This window comes from Canis lupus, chromosome 21 (genome assembly GCF_003254725.2).
Source record: "Canis lupus dingo isolate Sandy chromosome 21, ASM325472v2, whole genome shotgun sequence".
NCBI lineage: Eukaryota > Metazoa > Chordata > Mammalia > Carnivora > Canidae > Canis > Canis lupus.
In genome coordinates this window covers 8834548-8861087 of record NC_064263.1, presented here as the reverse complement: position 1 = coordinate 8861087, position 26540 = coordinate 8834548, and the positions used below count along the sequence as shown (strand labels likewise).

At 39.0% G+C, this 26540-nt stretch overlaps 1 long non-coding RNA gene across 2 annotated transcripts; it reads right to left on the bottom strand.

Moving 5' to 3' along the window:
- Positions 1–2067: 2067 nt before the first annotated feature.
- LOC118351767 (uncharacterized) lies at positions 2068–26185 on the bottom strand. Of its 2 annotated transcripts, none has more exons than XR_007404439.1 (3): positions 26030–26185; positions 9182–9241; positions 2068–2218 (listed from the first exon to the last, which is right to left on the bottom strand). It is a non-coding gene; the product is annotated as an uncharacterized LOC118351767 (long non-coding RNA). The 2 variants fall into 2 exon arrangements; XR_004807697.2 differs by lacking the exon at positions 26030–26185 and adding an exon at positions 22413–22550.
- Between the last annotated feature and the right edge of the window lie 355 nt (positions 26186–26540).

The window sequence follows — 26540 nt, the reverse complement described above, 5'->3', positions numbered from 1 at the left end:
TGGGGATATAGGTCCACTCTAAAGGCCTCATTTTAACTTTATCACTTCTTTATTTTTAAGATTTTATTATTTATTTATTTATTTGTTTGTTTGTTTATTTATGAGAGAGAGCGCATGTGGAGGAAGGGGCAGAGGAGGGAGAGAAAGACAGAATCTCTCAAGCAACTCTGTGCTGAGCACAGAGCCTCATGTGGGTTTCGATCCCACAACCCTGAGATCATGACCTGAGCTGAACCAAGAGTCGGATGCTCAACCGATTGAGCCACCCAAGTGCCGTCTTAACCACCTCTTTAAAGACCTCATCTCCAAATATGGTTACATTCTGGGATACTGAGGGTTGGGAATTATACATATAAAATTTGAGAGGACATACTTCAGTCAAGAACACCAGGTTTCTTCAGTGATATCACTACAAATATCATCATCAAAGTTTTATTCAACTTGAGACTGCTGGCTTCTGGAAACTCCACATTTTGACAATGATATGCTTATATAAATCATTCTATAGATACCTAGTTTAGGGCAATAGTCACCTGTCTCTTGTTCATGGACAAAACAGAAGAGAAGATTTTAAGTTTAATCCACTTTATGTTTTGTAAGGGGAATATGTCAAGTGGTATCTTTTTTAATGAGACCATTTGAAAAGCATTTATTGTGACTAAAATAATAATTTGAAAAGAAATGCAGGCCATCCCTCATATAAAACTGGAGAAGCTCTCAGAGCTATATTTTTCTGACTCATTGAAATTTCTTCATCTGTTATCCTGCCTGCTCCTTTATTCCCAATTCACTTGTGATACTGGAGAAAATAAACTTTTAAAAAATCTTCAGCCAGACAATGTAGCTCAATCAAAATTAGAAATATGCAATATTCTTAAATAAGTTATAAAAGACTTCTTGGAATACTTCATCATAGTAAGATATTTTCTTCCTTCGTGCTGTCTCAATCATACTAATATTAAATACATTATTATTATTATTGCAAAACAAAAGCAACACTGTTATATTGTTGAGTTAAAGACACTTTGCTGAGAGCTTTATATTTCTTATTCCGGTTAATTTTCACAACAGCCCTATGAAATATGTATTATCAGTATTCCCATTAAGAAGATGAGAAAACCTAGGCTCTATTCATGGTCAAATTCTTAACTACTTGTTTTCTCCTTGGTCCCAAATCTGTGTCCAACTCCTGATGGTCCAACAAATCAGTCTTCTATCCTACTTGATTAAATAATTCTGTTGCTGAGCCTTAAAACAGCCTCGCTCACTTTTGCTGAAAATCTGACTCACTAATCCAATCAAGCCCAAAGTTCAAGCTGGTCCACTGGATTGGTGTCTTCTTAACCTTCCCCATCTTCATATGCAGGAATGTTTGAAAGCTTGAGACAAGGGTAATTTTTTGACTCTTATACTAGTTGAGCTCAAGAAGAATTTTGATAAATCAGGATATTTTTCACTATACAGGTTTGGAAAAATCTTGTTATTAACAATATAACAAACAAGAGATGATCAGCTGATGAAATTTAATATATTTCTCTCTTTTCAAAAGCATCCAATTGGACCTACCCAAATTGAGCAGATTCTCAGATTAATGTCCCAATAAAAAATAGAACAGAATCTCTTACAGAAGCAGAATGTCATCAATAAAATAAAGACATTATCTATAATATTAAGAGGCCACCAAGTTCTTTTTCTTCTTAGGCCTTCCCAAAAGGAATTGTAGTCAAGTGTCCAAACCTTCAGCAACTCTGATACTATCTTTCTTTCTTTTCTTTTTTTAAAATTTTATTTATTTATTCATGAGAGACACAGAGAAAGAGAGAGACAGAGAGAGAGAGAGAGAGGCAGAGGCACAGGTAGAGGGAGACGCAGGCTCCATGCAGGGAGCCCGACATGGGACTCGATCCCGGGTCTCCAGGATGATGCCCTGGGTCAAAGGCAGACACTCAACAGCTGAGCCAGCCAGGCGTCCCTGATACTGTCTTTCTTTGAAGACACCACTCTGTTGCTCTCTTACGGGGCCAACACAGACCTTACTGAGCATGAAGACCACTCAGAACAACCTAGTTGACATTGAACTTCTATTTATTCGTTTGCTTTTTTTGTGTCTTTATTCATTTTTCCCTTGAATCAGGAATGAAAAGTGAGGCTATCTTAATTACATGAAGGTATTCTGAGGGACTCATCTCTCCATCAAGATTCCATGCTTCTTCACAGTCTGGTAAAAAAAAAAAAACTAGCTGAAAACTATGTGGGAATTATTAAGATCATCGAGTAAATATCAAAGCTGGAAGACTGCTAATTGACTTTATTTAGTATGTTCACCTCAATGTTGACTAAAAGTTTGGGAGTAAGAATTGTTAATAAATACATATTTATTTAAAAAGTGGGAGGAGGGAAACAGCATTTCTAGCAGGTAGGAACACTGCTCAAGGGTTACAGACAGCAGTGTGTAAATTCACACAAACTCATAAAAATGGCCTAACTGTATGTAATAGAACACGAGGTTTAGGCAAGCTCAGGCAACACCAGGTGCGTGGCACATGAGAGAATATTCCATATTGCAAATAAATTCAAGTGCATGCCCCCAGTGGAGAAAGTAAAAATGCAGACCCCATTATTATTAATAGAATTACTTTATGCCTCCCATCAAAATATATTTTTCTGCACTATCCCAGAGCTGATAGTAACAACATGCACGTTTTGTATCATTTCAGAAGATTCTCTTGTCATCTCCCACAGCTATGAAATGTCCACTCACTCAGAGTTCAATTATTAAAATGTATTTGTCAGTACTCCAGTAGCTATAAATCAATGCCAGGCACCTCAAATGGATATATTTTTGGTTCATGGTATGCTGCATGAGTCTTTCTCTGCACATACAGCGGGGAGAGGTAAAGAATAGAAGGAAGTAGGCTCTACTTCCAACTGATTAGAGATATTCCCACACTAGAACACCAGCACACTTACTATGTCCTAGACATTTTTCTAGGTGCTTATGTTGATTTATTTAGTCCTTGCACCAAAACAACAGGAGTAGAGTTATTATTATACTATGTTGCAGATAAAGAAACCAGGGCACACAAAGGATTAGTAATTTGCCAAGGTCACTTCTAATGGTAGGTGGAGCTGGGACTGAGCCAGGGTGATCTGACTTCAGAGCTTGTGTGTTTAGCACTCCATCCTATAGAAATGGCCATGGTGCACCCAGTACTCATCTACTTGGAGCTCCTTGCTAAGCAAAACATGACAGAACTATTCTCACATCAGAACACTTGAGCCATGTTCCCAAATCTATCATCAACTCAATGCAGGACCTTGGAAAATGCCTTTTAAACTACTTGACAATTAGTGTTGTCATGAGAACACATAGCAAGTGTGAAACATATTTGCACAGCTTTAAACAGTATATAGATACAAAAGGCCCAAATTTTGTTTATTAAAAACATAGAGTTAAGGGGAATATTTCATTCTACCTTTGCTCAAACTTCATTTATTTATATAGTGTTGTCTTATTTATGTTATACATATGTAATATTTTTCTGTAACTTAGTTTCTAATAATTAAATACCTTTTAAAGATCCATCATGAGGAAAAATGTCATCTAATAATTTGCATTAATTTACATAATAAGTAAAATAAAAAGCAGTTATCAACATACTACCTAAAATCATTTCACATACCACTGGGGTTCAGGGTTGAGGGGCACGGAATAGATCTTCCAGAGATCTATTATGGAAAATACACATATATGGAAATTTTCTTATTTTATTTTTTTATTTTTCTTTTCTTCTACCTTCATTTCTTTCTTTTCTTTTTTTTTATTCTTTCCTTTTTTCCTTTCTTTCACAAATACTTAATGAGTACATATAATGTGCCAAGCAAGGTTCTGGAAAACTAGAGAGAATTCAGAATTAAATATTTCATCAAGTTCCCTTCCTACCATAAAAATAATAAACTAACCACAGCTAGCATTAAGTATGATGCTGGAGGCTCTAAAGCAAGTATAATGAGGCAAAGAGAGAGCGAAGTAGGCATGGGGAGATCTTCTCCATCCTCTCCAGATCCCCTCTGAACACATTTCTACATACTTCTTTCCGTTTGGGGTCGGCCAGTGGGAAAGGCTCTGACAGGAGATGGCAAAGTAGAGTAAGGGGGTCTTTCTTCCCACTCTTTCCCTGCAAGGCCATTGGGTGGGGAAGTGGGCTTTGGTGTTCCCCAGTCAGCTCTCTGCATGCTGGTCACAAGGACCTGACTGTAAGGGGAAGGGGATGCTGTTTCAGACAGGGGGCCACAGAAGACCCCTTGAGATGCTGACATTTCTTCTTTGAAGCAAAGAACGTTGAAGGACAGAAAACAAGATAAATACAGATTTTCACTAAGCCATAATTCAAATCAGGTTTTTTCCTTCCAGGTCCCTTGGATACAAAATTCAGAGAAGAGTCATCAGAGAACCAAGGAGAGTGAGCTCAGGCATGTAGATTAAAAGCAAGAAAAGGGACATAGGAGATGAATAGACAGAGAGAAAAGCAGCTCAAGAAAGAGAGAGTGTGGAAGGGGACAGAACTTCTGCTTAGGGCCAACCATGCCATGGCCCAGTCTAAATCCTCCACTCCCAAGTTTATGAAGACCAAAGATTCCCAGTATCTGATGACCTGGTTTATCCACACATACAGCTACCATTTGTTACCTGCACATTAAGCCATAATTTTATTTTTAGTTTTCCAAGAAATGCTACTTGAAACTAAAAAAATAGTTTAGGTATTTTTGAGCTAAAAGTATTCTCCTTTTAATTCCCTTTGCTTTAGTTTCTCTTTTTCCTTAATTCTTTATGGCTGGAAGAATATAATTAATTCAACATGGTTGCTTAGGGACATTTTCCAGGTCCTGCTAGGCAAACTGTAGACATTTATTCAAAATTGGGCCTAGGGAATAGAATCTCAAGTAAATAATTTATTGTATTTGATATTAATTCCTCTAGATCATCTTACTTTTGTGAAAAACACATGCTAGTTTTCTTAGACAATGGGAAATATTTGTAGCATCACCTATTTCTGGAATATCTTTATCACCCCACAACTTGTGCTTAGACAAGCACAAATTGGAGTTCAGCATCTCAGGGCATTATTCTGAAAATGTGCTCATTTGACAAGGTTTTTTGAGCCTTATGGACTTTATCCAGAGCACAGTAAATTAAACTTTCTAGGATGAGAGAGAAATACATTTTTTATATTATAGTTATCAGGAACCTGCCTTTTGGGGAGCCCTTCACTCTAAAATTGGTGGCCACTCATTTGACCCATCTTCTGTGGTTAATCTGAAATTTTAAAATGTATGTTTTGCTGAATTTTGATATGGCAACGGTTCTTTATTTTTCTAAATAACCATTTTGAAAGAATGAGCTTGCAATTTAAAAACTAGTACTTATTATTTCAGAGCTTTCTAACATATGACTCAGGCTGAGGGCTTGCCACTCACTTACTTTTGGCCTGTGTGAACATTACCTCCCGAAAATCTACAGAAATGTTTATACATGCTATGTTAACTGTGGGCTCTTCTGAGGATTGACTGGAAATTAAATACTCTATGCCTTTTTTTTTTAGTTTGGATTACTATAAATTAAAGCAAAAATAGAAACTGTATTTTTAGAGTAAATTAGAGTTTACTTTGAAAAATGTACAGGAGCAAAAAAAAAATCTTTGCCACATTTCACAATAAATAAAATATTGTTAACAAATGTGCCAGTGTTTCTGTGGGCAGCTTATATTTTATTTGGGAGTTTTCATATAAGTAAGTAATCATAGAAAATGTGGCTTTGCTTAGCTCAGACTTTGGTTCTGTAATGGGCCTTAAAAACTATTTACATAAACTCTTCATTTTACTGACAAGAATATCCAGAGCTTGAAGAAAGGAGTGAATTGGCCAAGAATGGCTTAATCTCTTCTGAATTTATAGAGAGGCACCCCAGAGCCTCTCTCTCTGCCCTCCTCAAAGCTTTGATGAGGACAACTGAAGTGGGTCAGACCAGGGAGAATGACTGGCAGGAACAGCAGAGACCCTCAAGGACCAATGAAGGGGAAGATATCCATGGTGACACTCTAAGAAGACAGGACCCAGTAATTAAAGCTGTACATTGTCCCACCTAACCATAACAGGATCCCAGAACTGTAGTCTCCTCTTACAATGAATCTCATTCTCTGCCTGGCACTTCAATATAGAAGCTAGTGAGTGGTTTATCCTCTCTAAGGCTTTCTGTACAGCTGTGTTGAATGGTCACGGCACAGAGTGTTCACCCACAGGGGCATAAGGACTGAAGCTTAACATTCCCATCCCCCACTCACTAAGGCATGCTTTGTGGCATAGAAACATATTGAACCACCACAGAAATACTAAATTATGATCTTTCCAAATGGGGTACCTTAATTCACCTACAGAAGTCATATGAACTGGTGGAGTCCTAGATAGATTCCATATTTGGAATGTCTTTTGGAAAAATCTACCTTTCAAGTGGGTAACGGCTAAATGACCTTCATTAACAAAAACGTTGACTTTTTTTTTTTTTTTTTTTTTTTTTTAGTTGTAGGAGTGAGAAGGAGGGTATCTATTCCTCCTTCTTTATGCCAATTCTTCATAAAATTTCTAAAGGAATATTTGGCCAGTTGACAGAATGTACAGGGCCCTGCCATTATAAATAGTCATTCGTGAATTTATAACCAGGGGCCATTTTTCATATTCCAGTAATGATTATTTCTATGAGATACTGTGGCATTTTCTTAAAGAAGGCACTTCTACAAATCCATGCCCTTGGACATGTTTTAATGCTTCAGTTGTGTTTTGACATTTTCATGTCTTCATTAGTGAACTCCTGCAAATCTCTTTTCCTTGAAACCATTGCCTGCCTCTACCACCTCTCTCAAGAGTCATTTGCTCACTGAAGAATTAGGGCAATTTTTATTACTCCCAACAATAAAATAATGTGATGTCTTTCTTTGTATGAACTATGAGGGCATCGGTTATTCTTATTTATCCCCCCATCACACTGAGAATTCAAGTCAGTTTAATTTAATTCAATCCATTGAATCACAGAATGTTAACCCTGGAGCAGTATTTATAAAGTGGCAACCACATAGGCAGGACATTGTGCACTGTGCCCTCCTCTGTGGCCACCATGTACTTTTCCAATTTTCCCTTCATCTCCCGTCCACTGAAGATACCCGGCAGATACTACTAGGATATGTGTTGAATAACAGAATGAATGTATAAAATAATTACTTTTCTTTTCATCAATGGCACTTTCAAGAGCCCCAGCGTGAAATTGCTCTATGAGCATATGGCCCAATAAAACACAGCAAGGCAACAAGAAAAATCCAGAAAACTTGCTGGAGCTACATTCAAGCTGATCTTAAGCTTCTAAACCCCACATCTGCCTGTATATTGTTTCTGCAACTGGACTAGAGGCCGCTAGAGTGGCTGTTGTGAGTGCTGCCTACTAATCCTAAGTAGCCCAAACTCTCCCTTCCATCTGCAACTCTCCTCCTTCCCCATAATCAAACAAATCTCATGGGTGGTCATTAATACCTGATCTCAATCTTGCTTTCTTCCATTTTCACCTCTACCAAGATCTCCAAAATCTTTATATTCTAGGTTATTTATTACAATATAGTAGGAAAAAAAATACATTCATAAACTAAAGCACTGATCTCAACTAGGTGAGAAAGATGATGGAAACAATGAGGTGGGGGTGAAGAAAATAATAAGATCAAATTAATTCCAGATTGCTATTTAGGATCCTTTGCATGAAATGAACATGAGATCCTCTAACACTAGAGCTCTGTTTCACTTCTTTACCATAGACACTAAGGTCGTCTCTGAAGTAATAAGTGCTCTGTTGGCCTGAGGAAGTTAGTACAATTGGCACACCTTACACCAGAACCTGTGCAGGCTTTGTGAGTGATTAATCACCTCAACTAATTTTATTCTGATTATGATGACTACCTATAGTTAATTCCCCACATACATATATAAGACTTTCAAGGGCAGCTGTGGAAAGACATTCTTTGGTAATCTCTTCCTCTGGTCATGTAACCAATGGAGTCAGGAGCTTCTCCACATGCCTGAGATAAACTTGCCTGCTGAAGGCATAGCCCTTTTCCAGAGTTTCTATGCTGGATAGAAACAAAGATAACATGGACCTCTGTATTCCTCCACTTTCCATCTTCTGCAGCAACTTAATAATCTGATTTACTACATTTTCATTTTCATGGGTGTGTTAAGATCTCTGAACAGAGCAGGATAATCAATGATTCTCTACCTTAACCTAAGATCTGAACGAATTAAGAAATGAGTGAAAGACAGTGGTCAAAATATCCCTTTATGACTAGTAATGGCTAAGGGAGAGATTTAACCCAGTATTAGAGTAAAACAGGCTTCTTAATACTATACCTACAAGTCAGGCTCCTTCCTCTCTATACCCTCCTCTGAGTCCCAGACCACGCAGGTAGGATTTGAGGAATGGAAGGGCAATGAAGAACCGCAACTCCCTGTGGGCACTTGTTCCCAAGAGGAGTTGATGAGCTGAGCTTTATTTTTCACATATTTCCTAGTCAGATTAGGCATTGGCCCTCCCCAGAGTGCTGAGTGAATAAAGGAGTGGAGAGGAGCCAGAAGTATTTAAGGAAAATCCCTTCTAATGTAAACCACAGGTTGCGAAGAGGCAAATTGACCAGTGGCCAACCCTACAGACAGAAACTGAATCTGTTTCTAACTTTACATTCTCATCTAGAGTGACTTGTCTATCATTTTTTGGGGTCTATTTGGCCATTCCAGGAGCAGTCTCTGCCATTTCTGAGATAGAGGCAGCCATGGGTAAGGGTTTTATTTCCCCTTCAATAATATTTACTTCTGAACATTCCTGGCTAATTATACCACTTGGTCAACCAAATCAGGCTGGCCAAACCTCCCACAGGAGCCACTGTAGAAACTGCCCAGAGACTACTCACTTCAATAGCCTGAAAGCTGATCTGGAGTCACTGATCAGTCTAGACCCTCTGGCTCAGCACATGGAACCCTATGTAGGCTGGGCAGTTAACTTGTTCAGAGCCTTTTCATTTTCCAAATTGCTACCGTGGCACTAATTCCACTCTTCAGTTGAGATGGCCAATGGATGATTTGGCACACTTACCACCTCTGCTGTCTTCTGAAAAGCTCACTGGGTAGATGTTAGGGTAATAGTGTTAAGTTCCTGGGAATAAGGTAGAATGAGGATAAGTTAGACTGACATCCACAGGATCAGTCTGTATCAGATAAACACACAGTGACACCTATAGATGTGTTGCTAGTTATCATAGGTATTTTTGTATTATACTATATTATACATTCCCTTAGGACAGGGATGGATGTCATTTTACTTCACAGTTTCTTCTCAGTGTCTTGAAAGCTTCTTATAAGAGGAAGGACCTAGTGTGTCCTGGAGGGAACATGGGCTTCAGAGCTTAGGGGTGGGGTTCAGCTCTCTTAATGGTTTGGGGGCACATCCCTCCACCTTCCTGATCTTCAGCTTTTTCATATGCAAAATAAATACAAAACTACCTCCATGTTCTTATGGTGAGAATTGAATGAGATTACTTAAATTGTTTAGTACACTACCTGAATCACAGCAGCAAAAAGTTGATTGTACTAGATAAATTCTTATTATGATAATCGACCACATAATCAAAGAGATGGCCTTCAGGTTCACACTTTGGGTATCTTCTAAAGCAAAAATTTTGACCAAGGAGCTTAGCCTTCAAAGAATAGGCTTTACTCTAATTAGCTGAGTTATCATTCATTCTTTGTGCTTGTTCTCTGGTCTTGACCCTGTTTTAATGGTACCAGCCTAGAGTAGTGCCATCTTACAATGGAAGCAGAAATAGGAGCCATGTCAGTGTGAGATTTCCAGGGGGAAATAAAAGGAATAGGACTGCATAGTTTAAGAACCTACATGGGACAGCTGCTCACAATTCATTCAGTTAAAAAGTAGCAAACCAGCAATTTGAACCCATATCTGTCTGCTTCCAAAGCATTTACTCTTCCCACTAAACCATTTGCCAGGCTAGTTAGTAGGTATCATTCAGATAAACAAACATGGCTTCCATGGGTACATTAGCAAACAGAACTCTTAAATTAATGGTAAGTCTAAATATACTGAATAGTAATCTCTTACGTCCGTAATATTTTCTAGGCAGTCATGGAGCCATGGGGGGAGGGGAGGGATATCAGATAAATGGACTGACTATAAATAAATTTTACTTCTTTTATTTGTGCCTTCTCAATCTTTATTCCAACATTCTCCTAAACTGACCTCCCTGCCTCCACAACAGTGTCTTTCCAATTCATCCAAATTTTAAATACTATTGTGCTTTGATATATAGTAAATGCTGGGTAAGTACATGCAGGATAAAAATATGAACTTATAGCCAGCATATTCTAAGTTAAAATCTTGCCTTTATGCTTTCCTTACAACATACTGATACCTCTTCATTGCCTTTAGGTTGTTGGAACTCAAGATACTCATCTGTAATCATACTATATGTCCAAGTCATACTGAAATTTTTACATAGCCCCAAACATATTTTTCCTCAATATCTTTATACATGCCTATTCCTGGGATACTCTTCTCACATTCTCTTTGTTTCCTATTCATTGATTTTCCTATCCATTTAATATAGAAGGAGGCCTTCTCCAAACTCTTATAAGACGAAGATAGGTAACTACTTTTTGCTTTTTCGTTAACCTATCTAGTGATATTTATCAACCTCTATCCTCTCCATATCTACCTATCTCCATTAAAATACAAGTATTTTGGTTTTTTATTTTTTTAAATTTTATTTATTCATTCTTGAGAGACACACAGAAAGAGAGAGAGAGAGAGGCAGAGACACAAGCAGAGGGAGAAGCAGGCTCGATGCAGGAAGCCTGACGTGGGACTCAATCCCAGGATTCCAGGATCACGCCTGGGCTGAAGGTGGTGCTAAAACACTGAGCCACCCGGGGTTCCCAAAATACAAGTATTTTGAGAGCAGCTATTCTTTCTGGGATAGCACTATGTCTAAGCTCAGTAAGGGTTTGTTGAATGAACAAATAAGTCAGTCACTGAGCAAGGTCACAGACATGAATATGAAAGTGTTTGGAAGAAATTGGCAGGATAGTACATGTGCACTGAGTCCAAAATCCTGGGAGGGTTCAACCTGATAGTTCCCCTACAGTCTTTGCCATTTTACACATGCATCTCCTAGGGAGTTTTTAGGCCATCTTTATCAACAAGAATCAAATCAACAAGTAAGGAAATTAAATGTATTTGTTGAATTAAATTTGAATTGAACAAGCAGGAACTTTTTAAAGACATAATCTTTATATTCAAACGTTATAGATCATTTTAGATCTCAACAATAAACTGGTAGAAGTTATCTAAGAAGACATTCATCCAAAAAATATTGAGTGCCTGCTCTGTGTTAGCAGAGTGCTAGAAAATGAGGTTATCAAGGTGAATAATACTCACTCTACATCTGTAGGTTTCATTTTTCTCACCTTAAAATAAGGATTTTAGAAAGTACCTATCTCATTGAATTACTGTGAGGCTGAAATGAGTTTATTCATATAGTTGTTTAGAATAATGCTGTCTCAGAGTAAGCATTCAATAAATGTCAGCTATGGTGAGGTGGTGATGAAGATAAGATAAGTATGATGACGACGATGGTGCTACCACATGCAGCTTACAATCTCATAGGAATGACACACTTAACTGAATTACTGTTCTATACTGTGAAAGGACCATAGAAGAGGAATTAAAAATGGTAACAGCATAACAAAGAGAGTAATCAGTTCTGCCTGGTGCTGGCAAAAAAGATAAAACTGATCAAAAAATCTTCATTGAAGAAGAGACAAATCTGACCCTTAAAGAATTAATAGGGAGCAACCTAAGTGTCCATCAACAGATACATGGATAGAGAAAAAATGGGTACATGTACATATATGCACACTGGAATACTACTCAGCCATAAAAAGGAATGAGATTTTGCCATTTATAAAAACAGGGATGGATTTAGAGAATATTACACTAAATGAAAGGAGTCAGAAACAGAAAGACACATACCATATGATTTCACTTACACATGGAATCTAAAAAACAAAACAAATGAATAAACAAAACAAAATGGAAACAGACTCATAAATGGTGATTGCCAAAAGGGAAAGGGTAGAGGGATGGATGGAAAAATAGAAGGGGATTAAGAGGTATAAACTTCCAGTTATAAAATAAATAAGTCAGTAATTTAAAGTACCGCATAGGGAATACAGACAATAATATTGTAACTTTGCATGGTAACAAATTGTAACTATACTTATTATGGTGAGCATTTCATAATGTATACAAAGTTGAATCACTGTGTTGTATACCTGAAACTAATATAATACTGTATGTCAATTATACTTCAATTTAAAATAAAAAGATTTAGTAGGAGTTTGCAGGCAGTTGAAAAACTTGTCTTCAGGTTCTCAAGGATTTCAATCCTGTTTTTAATCCCTCTATAATAAGAAGAATCTTTTCCATATATGAAGGTCTTAACAGCTGGGCTGCTCATCAGGAGAAAGACAAATGTAGAGGTACAGGAAATAAGTTTCCTCCCCACTAAGTTTTATTTGTCTATTCCAATTTTTCATAAAATATTTTTTATTTGAAATTCTTTTTTTAAAGGATTTTATTTATTTATTAATGAGAGATACAGAGAGAGCGGCAGAGCCACAGGCAGAGGGAGAAGCAGGCTCCATGCAGGGAGCCGGAGGTGGGACTCGATCCTCGGTCTCCAGGATCAGGCCCTGGGCTGAAGGCGGTGCTAAACCGCTAAGCCACCCAGGCTGCCCTTCATAAAATAATTTTAAAGTATTTCAATAAAATGTGTTAATTAGGTTGAAGTCTGGATATATTTTTAAATTTAATTTTTTAATGGCTCACCTATCAAAAAGAGATTATCTACCTAATTATTTTCATGGCACCTATCACAGGTATCTTCTTGCTTTGACAAATGCATTCTAGTTTTAGGCAAAACATATGTGCCAAGAAAATTACAGTGTCTGTCAAGCGTGGAGGAATCTGGAGTACACACTTTGCTATGGAATCATTCAACATAGAGTTTAAGAATATGGACACTGTCCTAAGATGAAATTGTAGGTCCTTGTGAAGATTTTTCAACCCCTTTAACTTTGTATTTACTGATATTTAAAAAAAAATCAAATAGATATCAAGTCAAAGAGGTCCCCTCACTCCATGTTATTCAACTGTTTTAATTCTAATGTGAGGATTGCTGTAACAGTATTCATATCCCAGGAATGAGCCTTTCTCCTGCTACAGCAATAATACTTCATCTTTAACAAGTATGGAAAGTATGATGGTCCAAACAGGTCCCCCTTTTCAGGAGGACAACTGCCTCAGAGCCAAGCTTGTAAAGCTATAATAGGCCTTAATTAGCCTCTAGTATTTTCACCCTTTCATTTGAATGTCCTCACTATCTAAAGTTTGTTCTATTGCTTTCTTTCTTTTTTTATTTTTATGTTGTAAAGTCATTATAAATCCACAGCAAATAAACTAGCCAGAGATTAATACCACTGGCAACAATATAACAACAGTAGATATAAAAAATACAGCTGGAATCCACCATAAACGGGTGAAACTGAGCTCCAAAGAGTGCTTCACTGTTCAGTTCATAAAAGGCTAAATGCTGTCAGCCCAGCCACAGGAGGACAATGAAACTGGCTTTCCCGGACAGGCACAGCAACTCATTGATCAACTCTGTCACTTCAGACAGAGTTAGCAAAGGGAAATAGATCTCTCTCCTTCCACTCTGGCAGTAGGAAGCCAGGGAAGGCATGGAAAGAGAGAAGAGGGCATGATGTGTAAATGTTAAGGCAAGCAGCCAGGCTTGTGGAGAACCATCGGGAAATCTCAGATGAACCTGCTTTGGGATACTCAGTATAATCCATCACTCACTACATGGAACCCTGCTGCACCCTCAAAGCCTGTTTCATAGGTGGCTAAGTGATACAGTTTAGAGACCAGGAAAGTGAGGACCAGACTTTTAAGTTGGTAGTCAAATATAAAAATATATACTTATAGGAAAATTAGAAAATGTACTGCAATAGGATTGTTTCAGAAAGTCTAGATACCATGGTTGGCAAATCCATGAGATACTAAATTTTCCAAACAGATTAAAGTATGTAAAAAAATTGCTGATGGCAGATGTCTATTTATTTCATTCATGGATTTATTATATGTAACTATATAACTAACCACACACACACACACACACACACACACAATGTGCTTAGCCTTTTCCTAGATACTAAGATTTAGGCTTCACACAAAGCATAATGAAAGTGTGGCAAAACAGAGATAACTAACATGTTTTGAGATTAGCTCAGGCAGGAAGCTTGAGGGACTCTTGGAAGACAGAGCATTTAAGTTGGATAAGTTGGATCTTAAAGCCTAAGTAAGATTTCAATAGGCTAAGTGGAAGGCAACAGGATGTTTCAGAAGAAACAGCACAAGGGATGCCACAAGGCTGTGAATGTGCATTCAGATAGGAGCAGACCGATAAAGTTAGAGCATGGGTAGGTAGAAGGGGGCAGTGGAAGGTAAAAACAGAAAAGTGAGAACACGCACCACACTAGAACTTTGAAATTTGCCCTCTAGACAGTGGAAGCAGTTGAAAGTTTGTGCAAGAGGACATGATATGTTTTAGGATAGGTATACATCAGTAGAAAGGATCAATTACAGGAGCAAGACTGAGAGCAGTAAGATCACTTAGGAGGTTACTGTGATATCACTGAAAGAGGGATTAAAAGACAAAATAGATTGAACTAGTTATTCATTAGATCTGGAGTTTGATGAATGGATAAAGAAGATGTGGTCAATATATACAATGGAATATTATTCAACCATTAAAATGACAAATACCCACCATTTGCTTCAACGTGGATAGAACTGGAGGATATTATGCTGAGTGAAGTAAGTCAATCGGAGAAGGACAAACATTATATGGTCTCAGTCATTCGGAGAATATAAAAAATTGTGAAAGGGATTAAAGGGGAAAAGAGAGAAAATGAATGGGATATAACAGAGAGGGTGAAAAACCATGAGAGACTCCTAACTCTGGGAAACAAACAAGGGGTAGTGAAAGGGGAGGTAGGCGGGGGATTAGGTGGCTGGGTGATGGGCACACGGGGGCACTTGACGGGATGAGCCCTGGGTGTTATGCTATATTTTGGCAAATTGAACTCCAATAAAGAAATACACACACACAAAAATGATCTGGAGTTTGAAGGAGAAGAGAGTTTTAGATCTACGGCTCTCAAACTTTGATATGTTTGTGAATCATTGGTCTTGTTAAAATGCAGATTCTCATTCAGTAGGTCTGGGTGGAGACAAAGACTGTATTTCTAACAAACTGCTTGTTCATTAGTCCCATACTTTGAGTAGCAAGGTTTGGGACCACCCCAGGGATACTATCCTTGAGAGGCTGGCTCCATGATGTTTCACTGAATGAGATATGTTTGGATCGTATGATGCTACTGACTTCATTACTGGACACTCAGTGTGAGGCACCCCAGCCAAGAGTTAGAAATTGGATTGTTTAGAAGGTAAAACTAAAGCTTGACTTTAAGAGTTGGAAATCATGGGAGGGGAAGAAAAAGGCCAAACCTGAGTGGACAAGATTGTCCAGGGAGAGAGAATGGTGAAACAAGGATTAAAAACAGTGCATTAGGGGAAATCTAGAACAAAAGGAGCACTTAAATAATTACTCATTGATGGAATGAATGAATGTGTCTATATTTAAAAAGCAAATGGGAAGGAAATAAAGAACCAGAAAAGAGAGAAGAAGCAGTTAAGAGGAGCTAGACAGGGATGTGTAGGTGGCTCAACAGTTGAGCATCTGCCTTTGACTCAGGATGTGATCCCGGATTCCCAGAATCAGGTCTCACATCGTGCTTCCCACATGGAGCCTGCTTCTCTCTTTGCCTGTGTCTCTGCCTCTCTCTCTCTGTCTCTCATGAATAAATAAATAAAGTCTTTAAAGAGAGAGAGAGATTGAAGCTCGACAGCTGAGTCACAGAAGGCAAAGGAGGGAAGGTGCCTGCTGAACAAGAAAAGCTCAGGAATCCTAACTGTCAGAGAGGGCTGGCATGGTCTTACACACAGCTGTACTGGTCGTGCGCCACCCAGACTTCTCCAGGATTGGAGCTCCCATGCTCCCAGATGCTGATAGAATTGGCCATGATGACTCAGCCGAATCTTTTTCTGCAAATTACCTTCCCCAGAAAACAGGAGCCCCACTCGTTTATCCCCCTTTCCTTATCCCTGGTAGGATAGAAAGGCTGAGACCCTTGCCTCAAAGTGCTACTCTTCCAAAGGGGCACCCAGCTCTCGAGAAGCTCATGGGAATCAGTTGAAGCCTTGCTGAACCTGCAGGACAGTCTGGCTCCTCCTGCCCAGGCCTGCTGCCTTCACTCCCTCACAGGTGGTGTTTCTAAGAGCACTCCCCAGTAAAATTTCATCACATAGTCTGTTTCCCAGAAACCTGACCTGAGGCAGATGTGGAGTTTATTCCTAGAGATTAAATTGCAGAAATCATTCATATTTGGAACTGCATCTCCCTTGGCCTTTTCCTGAACTGCGATCTCACTCCTTCACCTCAATCGCCCTTTGTGTTTCTGCTTTTGAAACTGTCCCAGTTAGGTGCTACCACACCATATGTGCAGAACAGCCTGGCAAACTTGGAGGGGGGGCATTTACTACAATAAGGTCACATTCCCAGCTGTTGTGTCATGTCTTCCACATCTTCTTTCATCCTCCTCCGCCTCCTTATTTTACAGAGAACTGTTTACGTACAAACTCCCTCCTTCCTTGTTTCTATTATCCACCTGCTGTTGCAGAAAACTGCCTTTATCTTATGTACACTTTAAAATGGAAGGACATGCAGCCCACTAATTAAATTTGCAGATCAAGCTAAAATGAAAGGCATAGAAAAACCACTAAGGACCAGCAAGTAACATAAAGGAGCTGCACAGCTTAGAAATATGGGCAGGAAATTACCAAATGAGCCTCAGCATGGAGACCTGAAAGCTAATCCAGCTGGAGGAAAAGAACCTGAAACACGGCTATTTAAATTTCCAGGGAGAAACCTGGAAAGCACAAGACCAGCAGGAAGGGGAGAAAAAAAAAAAAAAAGAAGAGGAAGGTGATATTTAGACACTTCAACATAAGCTTATGGTACAGTGAGCAGAATAAAAAACAGAGTGCATTTCTTGGCTGTATTTTAAGTCACATTACCACACATGGCTGCAAGGTGATCCCTACACGGAGCTGCCATGTGGTAGCACGAGGGTGGCTTTCAAGGGCTTGGGTAATTGACTGAAGTAGACAAACAAGGGGCACTGGAAAACAGGAACTGAAACAATCGAGGGATGGGAGTGACTGAACTGCAAGAAAAGGAGATGTGTTTGACATAGGTAATTCATCTGGTGCCAAGGGGGAATAAAGATGAAGATGAGCATGGGAACAACATGGGCCCTAATGAGGAGAAGCCTCTGCTGGAGTGTTGCATGTCAAAATGGGACTAAGGCTGGGAGAAGAAAAGGCAGTTTTGAAAAGCTGACAAGTACTTTCAAATGGGTGGCAACCATGGCATAGTCATCCAAAGGGAGCTGTAAGAGAAGCCCCTTCGATGATGCACCCAAGACTGTGAAAACAGCCTTTGGAGGCCAAGTCTGAATGAATCTAAGACCAGCTTCTGACATTCTGACAAGGTTCCATCATCATCAGTCCAGGTACAGAGTCAGTCAGATAACATCTGGTCTATTTTCATATTTTTAATAGATTCAAGAAAAATGGTTTAACAAGTAGAACATGTGTCTAGAAGTACAGTTGATGTTTCATTAGCCCAGAAGCTTATATAGGGCTGGCACCTTCTCTCACTCATCTCTGTATCCCAAGTGTTTAGTGCAATAAATAGACTTATTCAATGTGTTCTGAATTAATGAATGATGGAAAACTGGGTTCAAAAAATATATATTCTTGCAGGGAATTTCCAGCCCACATTTCTGGCAGTCTACAGGCTCAGCACTTCTGGGCTCTTTGGGAATTTTCCCCAAAGCGGCTGTATTCCAGAAAGAGATTTGTGCTTCTTTTGCTGTCCTGGGCTCATAGTATCCTTTTTCAGGGGTAGAAAACCCCTCAGCATGAGGTTGGGCAGGCTCCCACATTTAAAAATTAGATAGCTTCTTCCTTTCTAAAGTCCAAGTGAGAAACGGAAGAAGTTGATGGGAAGTGTTCATTAATTTATTGAACAAATGTTAGGATGCTGTACAGTTAAGCAGTTTAAGAGCATGGGACTAAGAGCCAGATGGCGAGATTTCAAATTCTGTCTCCGCTACTTCCTAATTGGTTATGTCCTTTGGCAAGTTATCCAACCTCACTGTGTTTCAGTTTCTTCATTTGTAAAATAAGAATAATAATAGCTCTTGATGAATGAGGTCGTTGTGAGGATTAAATGAAATAATCCATGTAAAGAATTTAGAATTCTGATCAGTAAATCTTTCCTGTGTGTGTGTGTGTGTGTGTGTGTGTGTGTGTGTGTGTGTGTTGAGCACTTACCATGGGCTAAGGCACTCCTATACACTCCCACACACTGAGGAGACAAGGTATTAGTCAGACTCTAAGCAAGGAAGTAAGTAAAGACTATAATTTCAAATGGAGATGAGTTCCATGAAAAAAATAAAATGACATAAGGTTCTGGAGACTGACTCAGGTGCCATATTTGAATAGCCAGAGAAATAATCTGAAAAAGTCTGACTTGAGATCTGAATGACCAGAAGGAGCCAACCATGGTCTGGGGCAGAGGAACACCATGTGGAGATTCTGACTTAAGGGGGAAATAGGCTTGTCATATTCAAGGAAGACAGAGCCACAAGGCCTTATGACGAGAGAGTATAGGTAGATGAACTCCAGGAGGTAAGCAAGGGCCAGACTATAGGCAGAGTCTCATCACCCAAGATAATGACTTTGGATTTTCGTTTTAATGCAATGGAAAGCCACTGGAGACATTTGAACAGAGAGTAGCATGATCTGATTCAAATGTTTAAAGGATCACTCTAACTTCTGTCTACAGAGTAGACTACATGGCCCAAGGGAAGAAGCAGAGGAACGAGGTGGAAGTGACTGGCTATTGCAGAATCCAGATTAAATACCATTTGAGATAGGGTATAGCAGTAGAGATAGAAGAATATGATACGTTTAAATATATTTTAGAATAGAACTAATTGGACATTCTCTCAGATAAAATGTGGTAGGAAGTTGAAAATAAAGAACCTATTAATATCTTCAGTGTCCAGAACTTGATTAAACCCAGAATATTTAATTTTTTAAAAACGTTCAAAACAATGATTATATATAGTGCCTAACTTTAAGTAGCTTTAAAACTACATTCCTCAGGATCCTGGCAGGAAACAGCATCCCACTCAGACTTTAATAAAGAAATAATCTACAGAGGCATGAGCAAAATGAAAAGAACCAGCAAGGTGGGTAGAGAACATGGAAACTATCAAAAGTGAAAAGAATTGGCCACCACCACTTCTACATCTGAAAAGGTAAAGGGAGGAAATAATATTAACAAGGTCCAGTGAAACCTGGAGCCATGGAACTGAGCCACCTGGCAGGAGATATAGTCCTGGAGGGACATGTCACTGCCACAAGCTGTGGCCCAGAGCACAAAGGATGTGAAAGTAGGGAGTAAATGTTTTGACCTCTCTCCTCTCACACTTTAATCTCCAGTTACTGCCTTCCATACCCAAACCCAACTGGAATGCAGACAGCAAAGAGCCTGCATGATAATATGTATTGTCAGCCTCCCCAAAGTACAGAACAGGATAAAAGAAAGCATAGGATAGATATGGGCTCATTGAGAGCACAGAGCAAAAGTTAAATTAAAGCATACAAACATACAAAATTGTTAAAGAAGAAAGAAAATACAATCTGGAACCAAGTATAACCTACCTTCAGGGTTTTTACACAGGCTCAGCCTAGATCCAGCCAGTGTCCAATGCAAATTCTTCCATGCAAAGGACTCAAGGATACAAGATTTCCCTTCTTCTCAAGGTAGCCACTACCTGTTCCCCTTCAAGGGTGTGGTGGGGTGGGGCAGAACCATGGCTACAGAGGGTCTTTTAATATCCTTGTTATCTCTGAGGCAAAATGCAGAGTTATTATTGCCAGTGGCTATGGGGAAATATATAGGGGATAATACAAAATAACTAGGACAAGGAAGTTATAAAACTCACAGTTCTGGGGCACCTAGGAGGCTCAGTAGGTTAAGTGTCTGCCTTTGGCTCAGGTCATGATCCTGGGGTCCCAGGATAAGGTCCCGTGTTGGGCTCCCTGCTCAGCAGGAATCCTGCTTCTTCCTCTTCCTCTGCCCCTCTCCCCTCCTCATGGGCACCCTCTCTCCTTCTCTCTCATAAATAAATAAATAAATAAATACATACATACATGCATACATACATACATACATACTCTTAAAAACAAAAACAAAAACCTCACAGTTTTAACTGCTATGGCCATGAATCTATGGTGCCTGAATCCCTGTGAGACTATAAATGAAAGACCCAGGGATCTGTCTTTTGCTTTTTTTTGTCTCTATCTCTCTGAAGCAACATAAAATCAGCTCAGTAGCCCCCTCCCTCCTAGCCTAGATAATACATAACTCCATGTTTTAATAGAACACCTTGACCAAAAAATACCCATCTCATCTCTCCAAAGAGCTGGAAATACCACTATGTCAGGATTCCATACAACTGTTGGTGAAAAAAAGTTTTCAGGACTCTCTGGGCTCTTATTCCTCTCATCTGTATCACCATCCTTATCCAAATCTACATTTCACCCAACTGCCTAACACTAAGCAGCTGTGCATGTTCAGGTCATAGTCTCTGAGGAGCTCCTTGTTTTCCCATGGAATGTGACTTGCCTCATCATCTTACAGCCTGCCTCCACTTTGTCTTCTTATCATATCAGAGGCTAGGGATGCCTGTATGCACAATAAATCAATGGCATTTTAAACTTTCCCTGTGGCCTCAATTACTATGCATCTTGGTGCAGCTTGCTGTGCTGATCATCTTTATGATTTAACCTAAATTTTTAATGCTCCATCTCAGTGCAAAGAAATAGGATTTTTTTATGAAAATGTAACTTTTAGTTTAGCCCACCAGACAATTGCTGAATAGGTCATGAAATCCTGTTAGAATTTACCATCTAGACTATAAACTCAACGAAGACATAGATCATGTCTGCCTTAAACATTACTATATTCCCTAGAGCTTATCAACATACCTAGTATACAGTTAGTGCTTAATAAATACTGATGAATACTGAATAGCAAATTAGTTTGCAAATGACATTTTCTAGCATCATTCCTGCCTCTGCCACCTTAAGTTGGTACAAACATGCATGCACACACATGTACACTCATTCTTTCTTCTTACTCATACACATAAAATGCCTTCGGTGCTACTTAAAGCCATGTTTAGCTAAAGGTATACAGAGACTTATCAATGGAAGAAAGCAGAGAATATTCCTTTAAAAAGAATGAGACAACAAAGCTTTCCCTTGGCAATGGTCCCAGGAATAGTACAACCCCCATCACTCTCAAGCTCTGTCTCTGCCAGTTCAGAGAATCTGTGCTCTGAGAGCCTTTGCCTATTTGCTTCCTCTCCACAATCAGTGGGAGGAATTCAGTTCAATCTCTTCATTCACTACTACCTTTGCTTCATCAAGTTTTTAATAGAGTAGGGCTTTTCCTCTCAAGGAATTCCACAACTTTTATTGGACATTCCAGAGCAAGCATCTGTATATCCTTGTTCCAATCTTCCTCTCCCCAAAAGCCTTTCCTGTATCTCCTCCCTCACCCTACAAAGGCCCATTTTGTATTTCTCCCACCTATCCCCACCCCTAGCCCCATCCTTACTCTGCATGTGGTATATTTGGTCCTTATGTAGTGATTATCTTTGCCTTGCTTAACTGCATATCTATTTCATAACTAGACTATAAACTCCTTGAGGAAATGCCCTGTCTTTTCATCTTTATATTCCCCACACATATGCCGCCTCCAATCAGAAATATGGTCTTCTCTTTGGTCCCAGAGCTGCCGTTTCTTTCCAGCTTTGATCTGTCAAAAGAAATATTATTTGGAAGAGGGATCTAAAAATAGAAAAAACAAAACAGTCAGGTTGAACCCATGAAAGTAAAATGCTCCCTGAGAAGTGCACTTGCAGAGCTCTAGGTTAAATGCTATTTGAATCCTGGAGATGGATTTCCTCTGGGAGTTCCTGCTTACCTTCCTCAGGCATTAACCGGTGTTGGCCCAACACCAGAAGCAGTGTGGTCCCTGTCTCCAAGCAGCATAGCACAGCAGGCTAGGGGCTGGACAGAGACAGCAATGATATATCAACAGCATCCTCATGTTGTAGTCTGTGATTACACCTTGCACATACTGGGTGGTGAAGAAAGAGTCTAATAATACTTAGAAGAAATAAAAAAATAGAAAAGAGAGACCTTGCATTTATATATATGGCTTAATATTGAAGAGTATTTCCATTGTTATAGCTGATATTCACAACAGCTTTGTGAAGCAGGCTGGTTAGTTATTATCTCCCATTTTATAGATGAGGACACTGAGGATTAATATTTTAATTACTTGCCTAAGGCTACATAGCTATAAATGGTAGAGTCAAGTTTCAAAACTAGGCCTCTTGACTCCTAGACTTGAAACTACCACACAAGTTTCAAATCTTTTGGGAAGATTTGAGAGAGGAAATGAGATTTCTCTAAAAAATTCTACTTCACTTCCTAAGTAATGTAAGTAGGCAAGGAGAGTGGATATCATAGAAATGGCCCTCCAGGGGACAGAAGACTAAGAAACTTCTTATTATGAATTCCAAGGTCGGGCCTCTGAGATCCACATTTGAGTTCGCGGTGCCACTTAAAACCAGAAGCATTTCCACCTTATTGCTTCAAATTTTACCAGAACTGGGACTATTCCATGAACAAAAGCTGCTCTAGAACAATAGAAGGCTTCTCACAGCATAAACCAAAATGCAGATGCCTACATAAGAGAAGCTCTATTCTAGCCCAGACCTCAGCAGTAAAGGCCAACCAACCACTCTTTTATCCTTTATGCACTAGTGCCATAGCTCATCTGCTTCTACAAAGCAATGGATAATTTATGCAATTTCCTTATGTAAGATCTTAAAGAATATCCAATGTAAACCTGCACATTTTCAGGTTCTGCTACTTAGAAATGCAAATTATTTACATGCTTGCCTTTGATATGTTGTTATTATATCTCATTACCAACAATTGGGATTTCCTGTAAGAGAAAATTGTACATCTTTCCTATGAAGATACATTTTAATAAAGCATAAAAATTTTCAACACTCAATTATTCATAGTTGTATAGGGAATACTTAAGATTCTATTTACCAGAAAAAAAAATCTATGCAGAGATGTATGCCTGTATTTTGTTGCCCAGGGGAATAGCATGTGCAGAATTCAGATTTGCATAGCCAGAGATGTTGCTAGATCTGAGACTTTTTCCCTCCTCTTCCAACCGTCTAAAACTTCTGGCTTTTAAAAATAGTTGTTATGTGTATGGATCTGAGATGAGGATGACAAAATCCTTCATGGTGTCAGAAGAATGCCATTTGCTAATCTGAAGTAATGGAGGCTACTTGGACAGAATTCACATTCATTTAAGCTGTACAAAAGGAAAGGAAGAAGAGACTTTGAATTCAAAACATTAAAGAGAAATTGGTAGAGGTTTGGAAGCTTGACTAGAACACCTTAAATTAATATTTAAACTGAATACTGAATACTAGCAGGGCCATGAGAGAATCTACCAGAATTCAAAAGTCTAAGAATATAGAGCAACCTAGGATTTGAGCTAGACCACCTGGCAATTCTTCTGCCTTCACTCATTGAATGACAAGCATTAGGTGGATTCTATGGAAAAGAAATAGAATAAACAAATACTTGGGCTCAGAACCAGCATGCCAAAAGGTAAACTGTTATTATATTTGGCTGAAAAGTTCAGTACCTAGAACAAGGGGTGAGAGTCAAGGCTAGAAAGACAGGTGGGGAATGTCTCAGGAATCCCCAAGCCACTTTCAGTTTCAGTAGTTTGCTTAGAAGAACTCAGAAAAGTTGGTTTAACTCATGATTTCTGTTTATTTCAACAAAAGGATACAGACTAAAATCAGCAAATCTTAGCAAGTACATGGGGCAGAGTCCAGGAGAGACAAGGTACAAACTTCCCATTGTCCTCTCCCAATGGAGTCCTAGGAACAGCACTTAATTCTGCCAGTAGCAATGTGTGACAACAGGTATGGAGTATGACCAACCAGGGAAGCTCACTCATGCTCTGATATCCATGTTTTTTTTTTAATATAAAGATTTTATTTATTTATTCATGAGCGACAGAGACAGAGAGAGAGGCAGAGACACAGGCAGAGGGAGAAGCAGGCTCCATGCAGGGAGCCTGACTTGGGACTTGATCCCGGGACTCCAGGATCACACCCTGGGCCAAAGGTAGGCGCCAAACCGCTGAGCCACCCAGGGATCTCTGATATCCATCGTTTTTATTGAGGGTCAGTCACATAGGCCTACGGCACCTTTCTGATGACCTTAATACCCAGTTTTCAGCCTCTCCAGAGATAGAGAGCATGGCCTAAAGCACCCACCATAAATCACACTCTTAGCACACACTATCTGTGCAAGATCCGCAGATACATAAAAACACTCTTGTCAGGCAGGATAATCTAAGGACTTAGGGGTTATCTTCAAGACACTGTCAAGTGCCAGTCCTTTCTTTAGTATGTACAGATTTGAGAAACTCAGAGCTCCTTAGTTAATTCTTTACTGCACAGGGACTAAAACATGGAGGGCTTCACGGGAATCCTTGAATGCCAGAGGGAGAATAGATAGCTTACTCTAATAACAGAATTTATAATGGTTAAAGGAGAAAAGGTAAAAAACTAGAGAACCAATTTTAAATGTTTGTACTTATCCAACTAAGATATTCTGAAAAAGTATAAGTTCCAAGGAGCATTTTAAAACAGGAATTACATGATGACATTTATGTAATGTTTAATCGGGCAGCAATGTGCAAGACTGCACTAAATTATCAAGAATAGGAAAGCTTCAATCCCAACATATTAAAACTTCAGTCAAGAAAGCACAGTAAACTCTCACCACAGACCATTGCTTGTACGTAGAGATGATCCCAGCATTTGGCAAGAGGCTATAATAATTGGTCTCTTGAAATGATTTCTAACTCCATGTGTTTAAAATGATATTCTACTAAAAATAAATGCTGCAGTAATATAATAATTTTTAAAATAACTATTTTTCCTGATTTCTATTTCTTTTTTTTTTTTCCATTTGGCCTGTTTCACCATTCCAGCTGTCAAGCTGTTTTCAAGGACTTAGGAAATGACTGTGACAGTCCCAAGAACAGAGAAGGGGAGAAGGAGAGAGAGGAGGGAGCCTCTTCTTTGATTTTTATGCATTAAAAGCTTAGGCACTTGAAAAGGTACATATAAAAATATATATACATTTATAAATAATATATAAATAATTTTATATATGTATATATAAATAGTATGTAAAGATATAAAATATTTTTATATATATAAACAAATCAGCTTGACCTAGCCTTTAGTCTCAAGGACTACTGAAAGGAAAAAATGTCAGAAATGAAAAGGGAGTCATGGTTTTGTGTGTCCCAGGGGGAGGAGCTCAAGACCAGCTCCGGAGGTGGCATGTGCTGTAAAGAACTGAATAGATGGAAAGTAGGATAACTCCATGATGCCTAGAAAAGTTCTTATAGATAGGACTTAGAGAACCTCAGAGACTTGCCTAGACCTCAAACACAGTCTAGAAGAATGACATGCATACCTCTAAGAGTAGCTGGAATGTGGCAACGCTAGTGGCCAGACTGAAAGTTGCCAGGTAGATGTAAACAGATGTCTCTAGGGACTCTTCTTTGTACCTCACACCAAGCCCTGGATGGAACAATAGGGGTCCCAGAGGAGGCCTGTATAACTACATGACAAAGAGGACCCAGTGGGCCTTGTGTCATAATGTTTTGCTATGAAATCAACTCTCTGGGATGTAACAAAATTCAGGGAAAATTTTAGAGTTTGACTCCCAGATTGAAATGATTTTTCTGACACTCTCCAACAGAGTGGCACATTAAAGAAACTGTCTGGTTACAGGAACAAATTAAGCTATACCTCTCACACATGTTAAGCTATACTCCCACATATGTGGGGCCAGATCCTATACTGGCTCTATGACTTCCTTACAATTTGTAAGGAAGTAAAGTGAGTTCCCCCATCACCCTGTGCCTACTGGCCTCCAGCGCATCATATATAAAAATTGTTTAGGTATCTGTCTCACTGAGATG